Source organism: Pipistrellus hanaki, assembly GCF_964339955.1.
Source record: "Pipistrellus hanaki genome assembly, chromosome: X".
Lineage (NCBI taxonomy): Eukaryota > Metazoa > Chordata > Mammalia > Chiroptera > Vespertilionidae > Pipistrellus > Pipistrellus hanaki.
The window spans coordinates 12566395-12582894 of NC_140524.1; positions in this window are offsets into that span (position 1 = coordinate 12566395).

Below are 16500 nucleotides of genomic sequence, written 5' to 3' on the forward strand. Positions count from 1 at the left end.
AGAATTAAACTATGCTTTTATCATATTTTTGTTTTTGTTTTACCACCATTAACCAACTGCTTTACCCGCAACTTTAATTACCACATAAACCTAAAATTCTTGCACTTAAGAGGAATGAGAGAATTTTAGTCCCTCTCATTCTTATCATTCAAAAATCTTGGTATTTATGAATTGCTCTGCAAGCATATTTGCACACAATGGTCCTGGCTGGGTGGGGCAGGGAAGGCTAGGGCAGACCCTGCACCTGCTCTTGGCAGATTCTTAAGAAAGGTTTGATTCCTTTCCCTTCCCCCAAGTGCCAGACCTGTCAGAGCTGGCCATGCTCAGAGGCAAAGTTCTCTGTTTAATGGAAAGGGTCATCCCTCTTTGCTGCCTTGGTGTGGCTTCATCTCAGTGCTTTTTTTCTGGAACGGGCAGAGAAATAAATAAGCAAAACAAACCTACGTACTTCAGACATAACTGGACTATTTCCTAGAGCAAATACTTTAGTGAAGCTGTCCCCAACCTTTCTGGCCTCGCGGACCAACCGGTGGTCAGCGGACCGGTACTTATTTTCTGAATGTGATTATTGTTAATGCCTTCTGGAGTAATTATACTGTCTACCTATTTGACTGAAGAATTGCTTAATTTTATAAAACAGAAGGAATTTATGGTTACTCAGGTTATTATATTTTCTCCTTTGTACAGCTGCAGCCCTGGCTGAGAGAAGAAGGACCCCGTTAAGAGGTTCTAACATCATCTGAGATAGAATTTCAGCCTGAAAATCTCCCTCGGTCGTGATATTCAGGGTCAAGTTGAGAATAAGAGGATCAAAGCAAGAATTCATTCCATTAAAAGCAACAAGGAATTTGGGTGGGAAACACACAATTTAATGTATATAGAATCTATTATAGAATTATACACTTGAAACCTACATAATTTTATTAACTAGTGTCACCAGATAAATTTAATTTTAAAAAATTTATCCTAGCTTGCTTTCAAATATTTAAGAACTGACCACATTTCACAACCATGTCTTTTTCTTTTGCTTATTTCCATTTTAAAATCCCTAAGCACATGGCTTCGTGGTGGTTTTACTTTCAGAATTATAAATTATTAATTTTCAAGTGGAATTTGAATTTATAGGAGAAAGCTAGTACATGTTTGCAAAAAAAAAGAGAAAAGAAAGAAAGAAAAGAAAAGTTAAAGAACATTGATAAAATAATTCATTAAATTTTTCTAGCTATACATTTATTTATTTCATCTGGTCCAATTATTAAATAAAAACTAGATTTTTTTTTAACTTCATAGAAGAGTTAAAAGCCACAACTGCCCTCCCCCAATCAGGTTCAGAACATGCCTTTTGCTGTTGTTGCTAATTCTCACAGAGGATATTTTTCCCATTGATTTTTTTTTTTTTATATAAACCGGCAGGGGCGAGGGGGCAAGAAGGCAAGAACATGAGAGGGTTGGAAGGATGAGGGGGTAAGGGGACAAGAGGAGGGGGAAAGAGTATTAGAGGGCAAGGGCAAGAAGGTGAAGGATCAAGGAGGGACAGGGCAAGGGAGCAAAAGGATGAGGGCAAGAACATGAGAGGGCAAAGGGGTGAGGGCAAGAGAATGAGAGGGCAAAGGAGCAAGGGCAAGGGGGCAAGAGGGCGAGGTGATGAGGGCAAGAAGGCAAGAATCTGAGAGGGCAGAGGGGTGAGGGCAAGAGAATGAGAGGGCGAGGAGGCAAGGGCAAGGGGGTGAGAGGGCGGGAGGATGAGGACAAGAAGGCAAAAACATGAGATGGCGAGGGAGTGAGAGCAAGAGCATAAGAGGGCAAGGGGGCAAGGGCGAGGGGGTGAGGGGATGAGGGCAAGGGGCAAGAATATGAGAGGGCGAGGGGGTGAGGATGAGGGGGCAAGAGGACGAGAGGGCAAGAGCATGAGTAGGCAAAGGGCAAGGGGGCAAGGAATTGAGGGTGAGAGGAGGTGAGGACTGGAGGGCAAAGGATCGATATGTCTACTCATTGATTGGTTGCTTCCCACATGAATGCCACAATGGGGCGGACGTGGGGGTTAGGTGGGCCTGGGGGTGGAGGTGAGGGTGGGGGTGGGGGTGGGGGTGGGAGGGGCGACGATATAACGGCAACCTGTGTTCTTACTTTTATTGACAAAAAAAAAGAATTAAGAACGTAACCAATCCCTCTCCTCTCTCACCCAATTTGACTATATTCCTCAAAGAAAGAACAGTGTCAGAAATACCAACGTAAACACAAGAAAAACATTTAACAAATTCTTCTACAGTAAGGTAACCAGACGCGGGACAAATTGTTAAAAATCGGGACTGTCCCACCAAAAGCGAGACGCCTGGTCACCTTATTCTACAGACCACAAAGGCTTTTCCTCAACCTCTCAGATACTCATCACAACCACTAATATTTATCATGTGAAACAAAAGAAACAAACAAACAAAAAAAGATCTCAAGTGGATCCTTTGAAAATCCCTCTTGCAGCGCGGCCTCCAAAACCGGACCGAGTCCGCAGTGACCAGCGGCCGCCGCGACAAGATGGCAGCGAAGCCTCGGATGGCGCCTCAGCCGCTCCCTCGCTTTGCGAAAGGCACCTGCGCTACAGGCTCCCCTCCCTCCAAATTCTGTTCTCCCAACAGAATCAAACAACTGTGGCACTATAAATAATGACAATGCTGGGTGCTACATTATAAAAACTTTTAGAAGCCGGGGGAGGGGGGGCAGAGAGTGTATACAAACTATCAAAAATTGAAACATTTCTATAAATAGTCTAAGGTGACCAGACGTCCCGCTTTTGGCGGGACAGTCCCGATGATTTTCAACAATTTGTCCCGCTTCCCGCGGCATTTTTAAAAAGTCCCGATTTTTTGAAAGATTCTTTTAAATCCTTTGGACTTTTTTTAAAACGCCGGGTGAAGCGGGACAAATTGTTAAATATCGGGACGCCTGGTCACCTTATCTACAGACCACAAAGGCTCTTCCTCAACCTCTCAGATACTCATCACAACCGCTAATATTTATCATGTGAAACAAAAGAAAACAGAGAAAAAGATCTCAAGTGGATCCTTTGTAAATCCCTCTTGCAGCGCGGCCTCCAAAACTGGACCATGTGCGAGTTCAGTGACCAGCGGCCGCCGCGACAAGATGGCGGCGAAGCCTCGGATTTAAAACCATCGGGAAATGACGCCTCAGCCGCTCCCTTGAAATGGCACCTGCGCTGCACACCCACTTCCCTCAAACTCTGTCCTTGCAACAGAATCAAACAATTGTGGCACTGTAAATAATGACAGTGCCAGGTGCTACATTATAAAAAGTTTTAGTGGGGGGGGGGGGGGGAGCAGAGAGTGTATACAAACTATCAAAAATTGAAACATTTTTATAAATAGTCTAAGGTGACCAGACGTCCCGCTCTTGGCGGGGCAGTCCCGATTTTTCACAATTTGTCCCGAGTCCCTCGGCGTTTTAAAAAAGTCCCGATTTTTGGAAAGATTATTTTAAATCTTTTGGACTTTTTCAAAACGCTGTGGGCCGCGGGACGAATTGTGAAAAATCGGGACTGTCTCGCCAAAAGCCGGACGTCTGGTCACCTTAAAAGTTTAGACAAATAAACATAACGACTTCTGAAATAAAATCCGTTCTGGAGGTGGACGCGGATGCTAGGAACTTTCTCGAAATTTCCAGAGCCAAAGGACGCCTCCTCCAGTGCCACCAGCAATGGCGGTCTTAGAGAGGCTTTCTAACGAGGGGTTCCCACGGGTCGTGCCCCCCACGATCCCTCCAACCGATTCTCCCCGCACCTGGGTGCTCAGGAGATGTCTCTCTGAGGGATCCTTTAATTCTGACCCAGCGCTCAGGGATGAATAAAGTGAAGATTACTTTAACATTATTAATATTAGTATTAGTATTAATATTAATACTAAGATGACCAGACCTCCCGCTTTTGGTGGGACAGTCCCGATTTTTGACAATTTGTCCCGCGTCTCACGGCGTTTTAAAAAAAAGTCCCGATTTTTGGAAAGAATCTTTAAAAAATCGGGGCTTTTTTAAAACGCCGCGGGACAAATTGTGAAAAATAGGGACCGTCCCACCAAGAGTAGGATGTCTGGTCACCTTATATTAAAATTAATATTAATTTTTATTCATAATCGTGACAACCCTCGCCCCTCAGACAAGGAAGATGTGTCACAGAAAGGGCTCCAAAGCTTTCTGTCCACAGTTCCCATGCAGCAAAAAGGCAAAAATGGGTCCACGCCACCCAAGAAGGCCTTTTACCTCAGAAAAGCCGCATCCGTGGCGGCCCTAACCGCGGTCACCCTCAACGAAGGTCCACCATGAGCCGGGGACCTGGAATCTGCGAGAAGGGTGGTTTTAAAGGAAGCTCTTAAGCTCCTTCTTGTCCCCCTCCCACCCTCAAATCCGCACTGAAAGCCCTGAGGGTTTGAGGACCAACCGTTGGTTCTGACTATCTCCTCAGAACCACTAACGGTCTAAACCGTCGAAGCTTCGACTAACGAATGAAGCGCTTCCACCGAGAGCACCAGGTGTTAAGGTCCCCCGAGACCACTTCCGGCATCAAGGGGCACCGGTCCCCCGCAGCCCTGAGCTGGCCGAGCAACAAGGTTCCACTTTAATGCAGTTCCTCTGCCCTTCTTAGATGCCCGGACACTCGTGTCCATAGCTGAACAATACAATACCTTAGGAGGGGTGCAGAGCCAGAAGTTGGGGTTCTTTTGAGTCCAATCTGGGCTTCGTTGTGGAACTGGAAAAAGAAAAGCTCTGATCGCATCCAGTTTAAAAAGGGGTTTGTAGCCGGAAGGGTGCTACATTGTTGTCTGCAATAAAGTAGCAAATTAAGTAGCAAGGTCCGCGGGCTGGTTGCAGCTCAGCGATGCAAAATTCAATTGTGCCCTGACCCCAAGAGATCTAAGGGTGAGGTGCAGCTGGGTGTTGCCCCTTCTTAATGCTATTTTCTTAAGGATGGCAACCCCAATAGAAACGCCATCTTTCTTTCATACTTGCCAGTGCTCCTGCTTTTTCCTGAAGACCTATTCACCAGAGCTTTGCAGGGTTGACTACATACACCCTTTGACTCCTTAAGTCTGTTTCTAAACACCCCCTGGGTCAAGACAGTTCCACAACATCCCTCAGCCGCTCCAGAACTGAATAATCTTCATTATGGAATAGACAACTAAATGTTGTTTTCTCAAGGCAATCTTGTGACAAGTTAAAAAGACCTTCAATGAATTTAAAGATCTGAAGCCAACGTTAATTCTGACCCAGCACTCAGGAATGAATAAAGTGAATATTAATTTAACAAAATTATTAATATTAAATTTTATTCATAATAGTGACAACCCTCACCCCTCAGACAAGAGGATATGTCACAGAAAGGGCTCCAAAACTTTCTGTCAGCAGTTTTCATCTCATGTTGCACATAAAATAATTACTAAAATTCTTCAGCACACCATAAATATATTTTTCCAATTTGACAAAAAAAAAAAAAGATATAATTTTGACACATAAAACGGCTGTTGTGTTGGCTCTAGTCATTTTTTAATTTGGTAATTTAAGGGGAAAGAAGTCAATGCCTCTGACTAGTCAGGCGTTAAATATTTTAATAATTCTTGTGGCACACTAGTTGAAAATCACTGTCCTACACAATCCTTCTGATTTCAATAATGGACCATTCAATCATTTCACAATATATACTTATATCAAAACACTACATTATGCACCTTAAATATATATAATTTTATTTGTCAATCACACCTCAACAAAGCTGGAGGGGTGTGGGCCAATCTGAGGAGTAGTCATTGGATGTATTCTTTTCTTCATGCTAAAATTAAAGATAAAATTCTAAACTTTTATGGAGTTTAAAATGAAGCTCTTAAACTCAATTTCAGGAGGAACTCATTTTAAAACATAATGATTTCTGTAGCAGAATTACAGCTGTCAGGCATCACAAAGTCTAATTATTACATGTAAAAGCTTCACCATGGTATGACATCTGAAATAACCAGGAAATGATAAAGCAAAACGTTTTTCAGTGAGGCAGGGATTTATGTAACACTTCCAAAATCCTAAAGCACAATTTTGCATAAGAGAGAAGCTAGATCCCATCTTTCCAAACTCTCAATTTCTTCTTTTCCTTAAATCAGTTCTTTCAATGCCATATTATGTACAAGGGAGTAGTGATATTATGTATATACAGGGTGGGGCAAGAGTAGGTTTACAGTTTTGAGTATGCAAAATAGAATTTTTTATTGTATTATCATTTATTAATTATTGTATTATTTTCCATATAAATAACTGTAAACCTACTTTGTCTCACCCTGAATGTAATACTAGTTGTTCATAGAGCACAGCATCAGCATTAATTTTAATTATGTAATTTGCACTGAGTTGTCAGAAGCAATATTCAAGAGAGATTGATTAGTAAATGCATTAACACAAATAACTATTAATCAAGCTTCCTTGGAAACAAGGCTTGACTCACCCCCAAAAGCAGAAAGATTAGCAACAGTGAAGCAGAGCAAAAAGAGTTTGGGCTTAAGTATAAATCCTGGTCAGTTTTGAAGAATGTAATTAATGTCTCTGAAGCCAGGGTGCCCTCTGGACAATGCACCAAATAATAAATAATACCTGTCTCCTAGATGTGGAAAGATTCAATGCGATGACGCCTACAAAGTGTCTGACGCTGGAAGTGGCAGGTAGGAGGCCCTGGTTGGTGGGACAGTAATCACCATCAGGAACCACTATGAAATATTCAACAAAGGCAGGGAGGGCTTCCAGATGTTCATCCCCCTGGAACACAGCAGGCAGGACTCAAGGACTGCCACCTGAGACTTTCCTTGTCTTTCTTGGAGGTACCATCTTACCTCTGGTCTTTCATACAGAAGATAAGGAACTCCTCAGCAAAGGAAAGGCAGTTATGAGTCGTCTCTACAGCAAGCCCCAAAATACCATGGAAATCTCCAAAGGAATTCCCTGGAAGAAAAAATCCTGAGATGTAAGGTTTTACCTCTGCATGGTCATCAGACTTCCAGTTGTTTGGTTAATTCCCAAAGGAGATAATTATCTCCTTTTCACAATTCTTAAAGGAAAAGAGAACACACTTGCACAAAATCAACATCGCGTCACTCACTATTGGTTTGTCCAGACACCCACAACCTCATTCATCTCCAGTTCATTCAGATGCCATTCTGTGGAGGTATGGTAATATTTCTACTACATCTGAAATATACTGTTCAACATGTCATTTTTGTTTCCATTAAAAGCCCCCAAATTTTCCTGGTATAATATTAGCATACTAGAGGCCTGGTGCACAAAATTCGTGCACAGAGAGGGTGTGTCCCTCAGCCCAGCCTGCATCCTCTCCAATCTGGGTCCCCTCTATGGATGTCTCACTGCCCATTTAGGACAGTCGGACATCCTTCTCACAATCCAGGACTGCTGGCTCCCAACTGCTCACCTGCCTGCCTTCCTGATTGCCATTAACCACTTCTGCCTGCCAGCCTGATCACTCCCTAACCACTGACCTGTCAGCCTAATTGATGTCTAACTGTTCCCCTGCCAGCCTGTTTGCTCCCAACTTTCCTCCTCTGCGGGCCTGATCCCTCCCAATTGCCCTCCCCTGCTAGCCATCTTGTGGTGGCCATCTTGTGTCCACATGGGAGCAGGATCTTTGACCACATGGGGCAGCTATCTTGATCTTGTGTGTGGGAATGATGGTCAATCTGCACATTACTCTTTTATTAGATAGGATAGAGGCCTGCAAAAGATAGGATAGAGGCCAGGACACTTTTCAAGGCAAACTAGCCAGCCCTCACCTGTGCACAGGTGAGGGCTGGCTAGTTTGCCTTGAAAAGTGTCCTGGATCAGGGTAGGGGTTCCCTTGGGGCATGGGGCAGCCTGGTCGAGGGGCCTGTGGTCCTTTGCAGGCCAGCCACACCCCTTGGCAACCCAAGTGGAGGCCCTGGTATCTGAGATATATTTATCTTCTACAATTGAAACTTTGTAGCCTGGAGCAGAGCCAAGCCTTCTGCTCTCTCCATGGCACAGCAATTTCTCTTGGGGTTAATTCACCTTCTATAATTGAAACTTTGTAGCCTGGAGTGGAGGCCTGGGCCAGCCAGGGTGAGTGGAAAGCTTGGCTTCCTCCATTGCCAGGGAAACCCAAGCCTCCCTCCTACTCTCTGTGTAGGTTAGTGGGTGTGGCTTGTGATATAGCAGAGTGATGGTTAATTTGCATATTACTCTTTTATTAGGTAGGATAGTGGTCTACCTGAATAAAATATAGTCTTTCTGCTATACAGTGGTGCCTCGCATAACGAACGCCTCGCACAGCGAACTTTGGACAGGTTTTTCATGAAACCATCGGCCAAAAAGCAGAAAATGGATGAAGATGTGCAAGATTCGGTAGACTCTACTTAGTCTGTCTTAAAATTGAAAAAATGTGTGTTTTTTAAAAAAAAAAATTATGTTTTTAGATGTATCTAAATAAAAATATGTCATCTTAGCATATTTTTTTTATGTCATCTTAGCATATTTTATGCTACAGAACGAATTATTTTTTTTAACATGTATTGTTATGGGAAAACACGTTTCACATAATGAACTTTCCGCATAACAAGCTTGCTCCTGGAACGAATTAAGTTCGTTGTCTGAGGCACCACTGTATCTCCAGTCTTGGCAGAGTGGTCTTATGTGGCAAGTGTCCTGTGGGTCCCAGTGGCACAGTCTTCCTGTTCACCTGAGCCAAGTGCACCAAGGGTGTCCTTGGTATGGGTTGTGTGTGTTCTGATGTTGTAGTTAAGCCTTGATTGCTGTTGGCAAGTTAGTGAATGGGACTGACCCTCAGGTTGACTGGCTGTGAGGACTGGCCATGACTAAAGCAGACAAGATGTTGTGCGGGAGCTGACCCCGTGGAGTGGGATTCACTTTAACAGGGTTCTAGTGCCTGCACTGTCCACCCTTTTGGTGTGCTATTTGTGTGGTGGTCTTGTGTGATCTGATTCTGGCTACTAGGTATGTTGGTCCTGGGGCTTTTAGGGAGGGCCTGTTGTGCAGGTCAATGTCAGCTATGCCCTGTGTCTGGCCCCAGGGTAACCTGGTAGGAGCTACAAAGTGATCTGTGCTTGGTAGCTGCCTGTGCCGCACTCAGAAGTAACTGGGAGAGACTATGCTGTGAACTGAAACTATCTGCCAGTCTTAGGGCCAGGTAGCAAGAGGTACAGGACACACCCAGGCCAGACACTACTTATTAGGAGCTTGTGTATCTTTGAGAAATTTTAGGAAATTCCACAGTGTGTGTCCTAGGCTGGCCACTTGTGTGGATCAGCCTCTAAAGAGGTGCCGGCAGGCACATGACTTGGGTCCGGCAGGGTCTCAAGAATCACCAGAGCCTTAGCTGGTGTGGCTCAGTTAGTTGGGGCATTGCTCCATATAGGGCAACTACCTAGGTTTAGAATTTAATCCCCGGTCATGGTGCATATAGGAGGCAACCAGTAAATGTTTCTCTCTCACATTGTTCTCTCTCTCTCTCTTCCTTTCCCTCTCTCTCAAATCAATAAACATATCCTTGAATGAAGATTAAAAAAGAATTTAAAAAAGAATCACCAGGGGAGGGGGGAGAAGGGAGGGGGAGCAGTGTTAGTCAGGTTAATGTAACATATCACTTCTTAATTGAGGACACTGATGCCCATTGAATCCTGTGGGAAGGGTTGTCCAGGATTTGAGGGATAGATGAGAAGCCCTGGCTGCTCCCATTGTAACATGTCCATATGTTCTTTTCCCAAAAAAATTTTGCTTTGAAACAGAGAGTGAACAGGTTCCTAAAGCTCTTCTTAAATCTCCAACAAATATGAAAATAGACTTAAACTAAAGCATGTCAATGATTACATTAAATAAAAATAGCCTAAACACCTCAGTTAACAGATAAGAATTGTCAGACTGGAGAAATAAAGCAAGCTGAACTTTACTAATGTCTACAGGAAATGCATTTAAATATAAATATGAAAAGAGGTTAAAAGCAAAAGGATGAAAAATTAGGTATCATGAAGATTCTAATCATAAGAAAGAGGGGTGGCTATATTAATATTAGACAAAATAGACTGCAGAGCAATAATATTGCCAGAGATAAAGAGTAACATTTCATAATAAAAAAGAATCGATTAAAGAAGACATAACAGCCATAACCGGTTTGGCTCAGTGGATGGAGCGTTGGTCTGCGGACTGAAGGGTCCCAGGTTCGATTGCGGTCAAGGGCCTGTACATTGGTTACGGGCACATCCCTGGTGGGGGGTGTGCAGAAGGCAGCTGGTCAATGTTTCTCTCTCATCGATGTTTCTAGCTCTCTATCCCTCTCCCTTACTCTCTGTAAAAAATCAATAAAATATATTTTTTTAAAAAAGACATAACAAAAAACAATTGCATTAAATAAAATAATTAGAATAAACATAGCCAAGAAGGTCCCCTTTCCCCATACCTTACCGTACGCATTCCTTCTGTGTGTGTGTGTGTGTGTGTGTGTGTGTGTGTGTGTGTGTGTGTTTAAGAAAAGAAAAGAAAGAACAGGAGGACATGCTCTTGAGGCATCTCAACAGGAAACACCCAGGTTCAAGTTGATCACAGTGTCCCCTGGCTCTGTGCCATTGAAGTCATCTTTTCCTCTTATTAGAATCTAAGCCATCTCTCCCATGGATACTTGGTACGTGCATGCCCATGCATAGCCAGGTTATTAGGGTTTCTACCTCACAAACTATAAGCAATTCTCCAGCAAGTTCTTGATAAGGAAATAAATATACTAGGTACAAGAATCCTCCCATATGAACATGCATTCCAGTCAGTTTCAGTTGGAGTCCCGATTCTTTGCCTCTGGTATAGGCTTCTGGGCTTGACTGTGACAATGGTTTTTTAACTGTTCTGGCTTTATCTGACTTCTTCAGCCATCAAAACCAGGGGTGGGAGTGTTTCCCTTTGTCAGGCAAACAGTGGACTTGATACATGTTAGTTCCTCTTTGCCTCCCCAGTCTAACCCAAGGTCTCCTTTCCAGCTTTATGTCTCTTGCCTCCTGTGATGGTACCGCCTCTATGCTAGCCATGACCTATTTCTCACTTTCCAAAGTTTGCTTGGCCCTAAAGTGCCTGCTCTTCCATGCCTCTCCTTGCTGGGTGCAGAATTATGTCAACTGTCTGGCAGCTCACAGACGGTAGGGACCATACAGGGTTTTTCAGCATCAGACTCAAGTATTGGGGGGAACAGGACAAAACAGGGTATGGGAGTGAATTTAATTTTGTGATTTGATACTACCATAGGTCAGGTAAATTTCTCCTCTGAGCTGCCTCAGCACATTCTACCTTTCATATTCCCAAACAGGCTATATATATATATATATACACATTTGATTTTCCACAGAGAGGAAAGGAGAGGGATAGAGAGCTAGAAATGTCGATGAGAGAGAAACATCGACCAGCCGCCTCCCACACACACCCTATCGGGGATGTGCCCGCAACCAATGCACATGCCCTTGACCGGAATCGAACCTGGGACCTTTCAGTCCGTAGACCGATGCTCTATCCACTGAGCCAAACCGGTTTCAGCCAGGCCATGTACTTTTGCTTAGCCCCAAGAGTGCCTCCTTAAATATTGTGCCCTAGGTACCTCACTTGCACCACCCAAGTTCCAGTCTTGTTTGTCAATTCTCTTCTACGTGAGAGCTCGGGCAATTTGGGCCATCCCTGATCTTTTCCATCTTTTTAGGCTGGTTGTTATAAGACCCTACACCTGACTTCACCACACCAAGAAAAGAGCCCCCTTTCCATTCTGAAATAGTTATTATTGCCCCATCCATCTTGAGACAGCTGAAATCAAAATTACACAGAACCCAAAGATGCTTTTATAGGAAAAAAATATCTTCACCTTTTAAAGACTGTGAACAAGCAATTTTTTCTCTCTGCTCATTTTTTTTTTTCAGCATTTGTGCAATTTGTGGCTTCAGTTGTCTTGGAAAGAAAACATCACTTACCATGAGAGCTGCAATAGTTTAGAGTGTAGAGTTTGGCTCAGGCTGTGAAGTTTCAAAAACACTGAAATATGTAGGGCTTTAAATTCCTTCCTTTTTAAAAATAAAATCAATCAAATGTTCTTCTTAGTAAAACCACTTGAGTATTCTTTACATTCTCCGTGTTATCTGCCATGAAAGCCAGCAGATCTCAATAAGAAATACTCAAGGACTGAAATCAAAGGCAAATTTAGTAAAAATTTTACTTTGAAAAGATTTGTAAGAATCAAAGAACAAATAAATGGAGAGGTACTATGTACTTATTGTGCACTGGATATGTGTAGATTCTTTTACACATATTTCATCTGATTGTGGTTTTTCCTCAGTTTACAGGAGAAAGAAAAAGACCCAGTGCAGACACCTGATTATTGTAACCAGTCAACAACTGGGGGTTCAGAAAGACCTTTTTTTGGAGGAAAAAAAAAAGAAAATTTAAAACAAACAGTTCTTGCTTAAATGTGTTTATTATTATTATTATTATTATTATTATTATTATTATTATTATTATTTAGTTACTGGACTTCTTGTCAGTATACCTTGCAAATAGTTATAGTTCCCTCTCATCTGGCTCACTCTGACCTGAGTCAGATCAGAAATTATGAGATGAGCAGTGGTAGGGAATCTCTGCTGCAACCCACTAAGATGTCTTTACAAATGACAGATAATAAGAACTAGTGTCGAAGATGTAGTGCAATTGAAACCTTTATACACACTGGAAAACAGTCTGGTAGTTCCTAGAAAGGTTAAGCATAGCTACCATAGGACTCAGAAAGTCCACTCCTTAGGTGTATGCCCCAGAGAATTTAAAATATATGCCCACACAAAAATTGTCTCAGTAATGCCATACAGCATTATTCATAAAAGCCAAAAAGTGGAAAGAATACAAATGTGTTCTAATGAATGGATGGATAGACCAAGTATGGTGTATCAATACAATGGAATATCTATAATAATCTATAATAATAAAAGCATAATATGCTAATTAGACTGGACATTCTTCCAGACGTCCTTCCAGATGACCTTCTGGACAAAGCTGGCGCTGCAGGGGAAGCCCAGATCCCAGGTGCCAGAGGGAAGCCAGTGCCAACAGTTGGCGGGAAGAAAGGCCTACTCTTGCATGAATTTTGTGCACCGGGCTTCTTAGTTCAACCATAAAAATGAACAAAGTACTACTGAAGCTATAATATGGATAAAGCTTGAAAACCTTAGGCTAAGTTAAATAACCTGGATACAAAAAGACACATATTGTATGATTTCACTTACATAAGGTACCTAGAGTAATCAAACTCATACATAGAAAGTGGAATGTTGGGCTAGTTTCCAGGGGCTAAAGGAGAGGAGAAATATAAAATTGTCTTGAATACAGAGTTTTAGTTTTGCTAGATGAAAAGAATTCTGAAGATTTGGTTGCACAGCTATGTAAATGCACTTAACGTGACTGAACTGTACACTTAGAAATAGTTAAGATAGTACATTTTATGTTATGTGTATTTAACCACAAGAAAAACATTTTTTCCTTTAAAATGAAATGTTCAAAAAAGGCCAATCCATAGAGACAGAAAGTAGATTAGTGTTTGCTTGGAACTGGAGAAAGGGAGAATGTGCAATGCTTACTAATGGGTGCAGGGATGAAAATGTTCTAGAATTAGCTTATAAAGAGTCTCTGAATTAAAATCTTCTAAGGGGGAAATTTTATGATATGTAAGTTATACGATAAATAAAAGTTTGATAGGAAAATATGAGTCTAGGAGTGGGAGCTGGTGTGTATGACAGAAATGAAAAGGAGAGGAAGGACAGGAAAATCACAATTATGAGAAGCCATGCAAAGGCAGTGCACTGACCTGCCTGACCACAAACATCTCATTGTATTGCAGATGCAGACAATCATGTGTTAGTTGTTTCAAACCAAGGGTGGACTTCATGGTTGGAGATCAAATATTTGAACAAAAAATATACATCCATCCATATGATTATTTTTAATGTGGCACTAAATTACTCTAAAACACAGTTTTTAAGGAGTCATAATGGATAGCTAGAGGATACAAAGGAACAATTATGAGCATATGCTAATAATATATTTGAATACAACCTGAAAGTAATTATATATCCTAACTCCATGTCTTTTGAATAAGATCCACCTCATTATCACTACTGATGTTGGATAATATAAATCTCTAGAAAACTATGGGATGCTATGGTAAATTAACAATAAGCATCATTTAATTAAGCTATTTGGGAAAGTCTGATTCATACTGGATTTATTAGCAGTGCAACAAAATGCTTGATGTATGGCAGTTTATGGCACGATATTCTGGCTTCTCCACAGGACAAAGAATTGTCACCAATCTTTTAGAATGAAGAAAATTGAGGAGATTTCCTGGAAACTAAACTGAGCCTTCAACTCTGCAAGCAACCTTTGGTATTCAAGGTACATTAAAGTTAATGTTCTTCACAAAGTAGCCACTTACCATCAGAAGATGCTGTCCACTCTGAATCCAAAAGGTGAGTCCTTCTCTGATTTGTCCTGCAATGTTGAATTTTCTTTTCTTTTTTGAGGAAAGTTATTATTTTACTAGCACTGAAGAAAATGACCAAAGTGAATGCATGTGGAGCAATCCTAAAATCATTCTAGAGACACTATCAAATTTAAATAAACCATGGGACAGAATAGACAGTTAGAGGGATATTTAGGTATATTTGGGATCATAGGATACAACAAAAGTGGTACCAAAAATTATGAGAAAGGATAGATTATTTAGTAGATGGTGTTAGAAAAATGATCTCATTCTGGGCAGAAAAAAAAAAATCAAACTAGGTTCCCATCTAACAACACGTATAAAAGTGTTTTCCGGGTGGCTTCAGGAACAATTATGAGAGGAAAACATAACAAATGGTAAAAATATGTTTCTTTCTTGGAATAGGGAATACTTTCTTAAATAAAGCTCAAAAATCAAAGATATGAGGGGAAAGTTAATGTGATTATACTAAAATTAAAGATTGCTATTCAATGAAAGACACTATGCATAAAATTAAAGACAGATGGTAGGATAATAAGAAATGTTTGCAATATCTAAAACCAAAAAATTAGTTTAAAGGCATTACAAAAAAATATAGGAAGTCTAATTTTAAAAATGGGCAAAGTATAAAGGAACAGGACATTCATAAAAGAGGAAGCCTAAAAAGAAAACATAAGAAGATGCCCAAAGCATTGATTAATGCAAATTAAAACATTTAGCCCTAACCAGTTTTGCTCAGTGGATAGAGCATGGGCCTCTGAACTGAAGGGTCCCAAGTTTGATTCCAGCAAGGACCTGTACCTTGGTTGCAGGCTCCTCCTCAGGTGCTGGTCCGGGCATGTTCAGAAGGCAACCAATCAATGTGTTTCTCTCTCATCAATATTTCTTTCTGTCTTTCCCTTTCTCTAAAATAAATCAATGGGCCGAAACCGGTTTGGCTCAGTGGATAGAGCATCGGCCTGTGGACTGAAAGGTCCCAGGTTCGATTCTGGTCAAGGGCATGTACCTTGGTTGCGGGCACATCCCCAGTGGGGGATGTGCAAGAGGCAGCTGATCGATGATTCTCTCTCATTGATGTTTCTAACTCTCTATCCCTCTCTCTTCCTCTCTGTAAAAAATCAATAAAATATATATTTTAAATAAATCAATGGAAAAATATCCTCAGGTGAGGATTAAAAAAAAAATCTATGTGACATCTGCTTACATCTGTTATCTTGGAAAAATTAGAAAGCTAAAGATTACCAAGTGTTGACAGAGCTGAGGTATTTTAGGAATCCTCATATTTTGCTTTAGGAGTATAGACAGGGCCAGCCATTTGGAGAATAGTCAAGTAATATGCAGTTAAATTAAGTATATACAAAATTTGCTTGTGTGTGTGTGTGTATGTGTGTGTGTGTGTGCGTGTGTGTGTGTGTGTAGGATTAGATAAAATTAGGTTGACTGTTGTGAATTAAATTAATGCATGCCCAATGGTTCTATATATAATGGGGATACAAATAAAGGAGGACCAAAACAAAAACAGGAAAGGTAGCGAAAGAAAATTCTGTAACTAGAGTAAGTATTTGGGAGTCTCAGGAATGCAATGTTGAGAAATACTAGTAAATCATCTTGCTTCTCTGTTTTGTAGCTAACCCTTGGATGTCTCATTCTTTCTTTTTTTTTAATATTTTTTAAAATTTTTTTACAGAGAGGAAGGGAGAGGGATAGAGAGCTAGAAACATAGATGAGAGAGAAACATCTATCACCTGCCTCCTGCACACCCTCCACAGGGGATGTGCCCGCAACCAAGGTACATGCCCTTGACCGGAATCAAACCTGGGACCCAAGTCTGCAGGCTGAATCAAACCGGTTAGGGCCATACATTTATGCTCTTCTCTCATTTATTGGATATTTGTGAAGCTAAGTCCTTTTCTTCTCTACTAATTTAT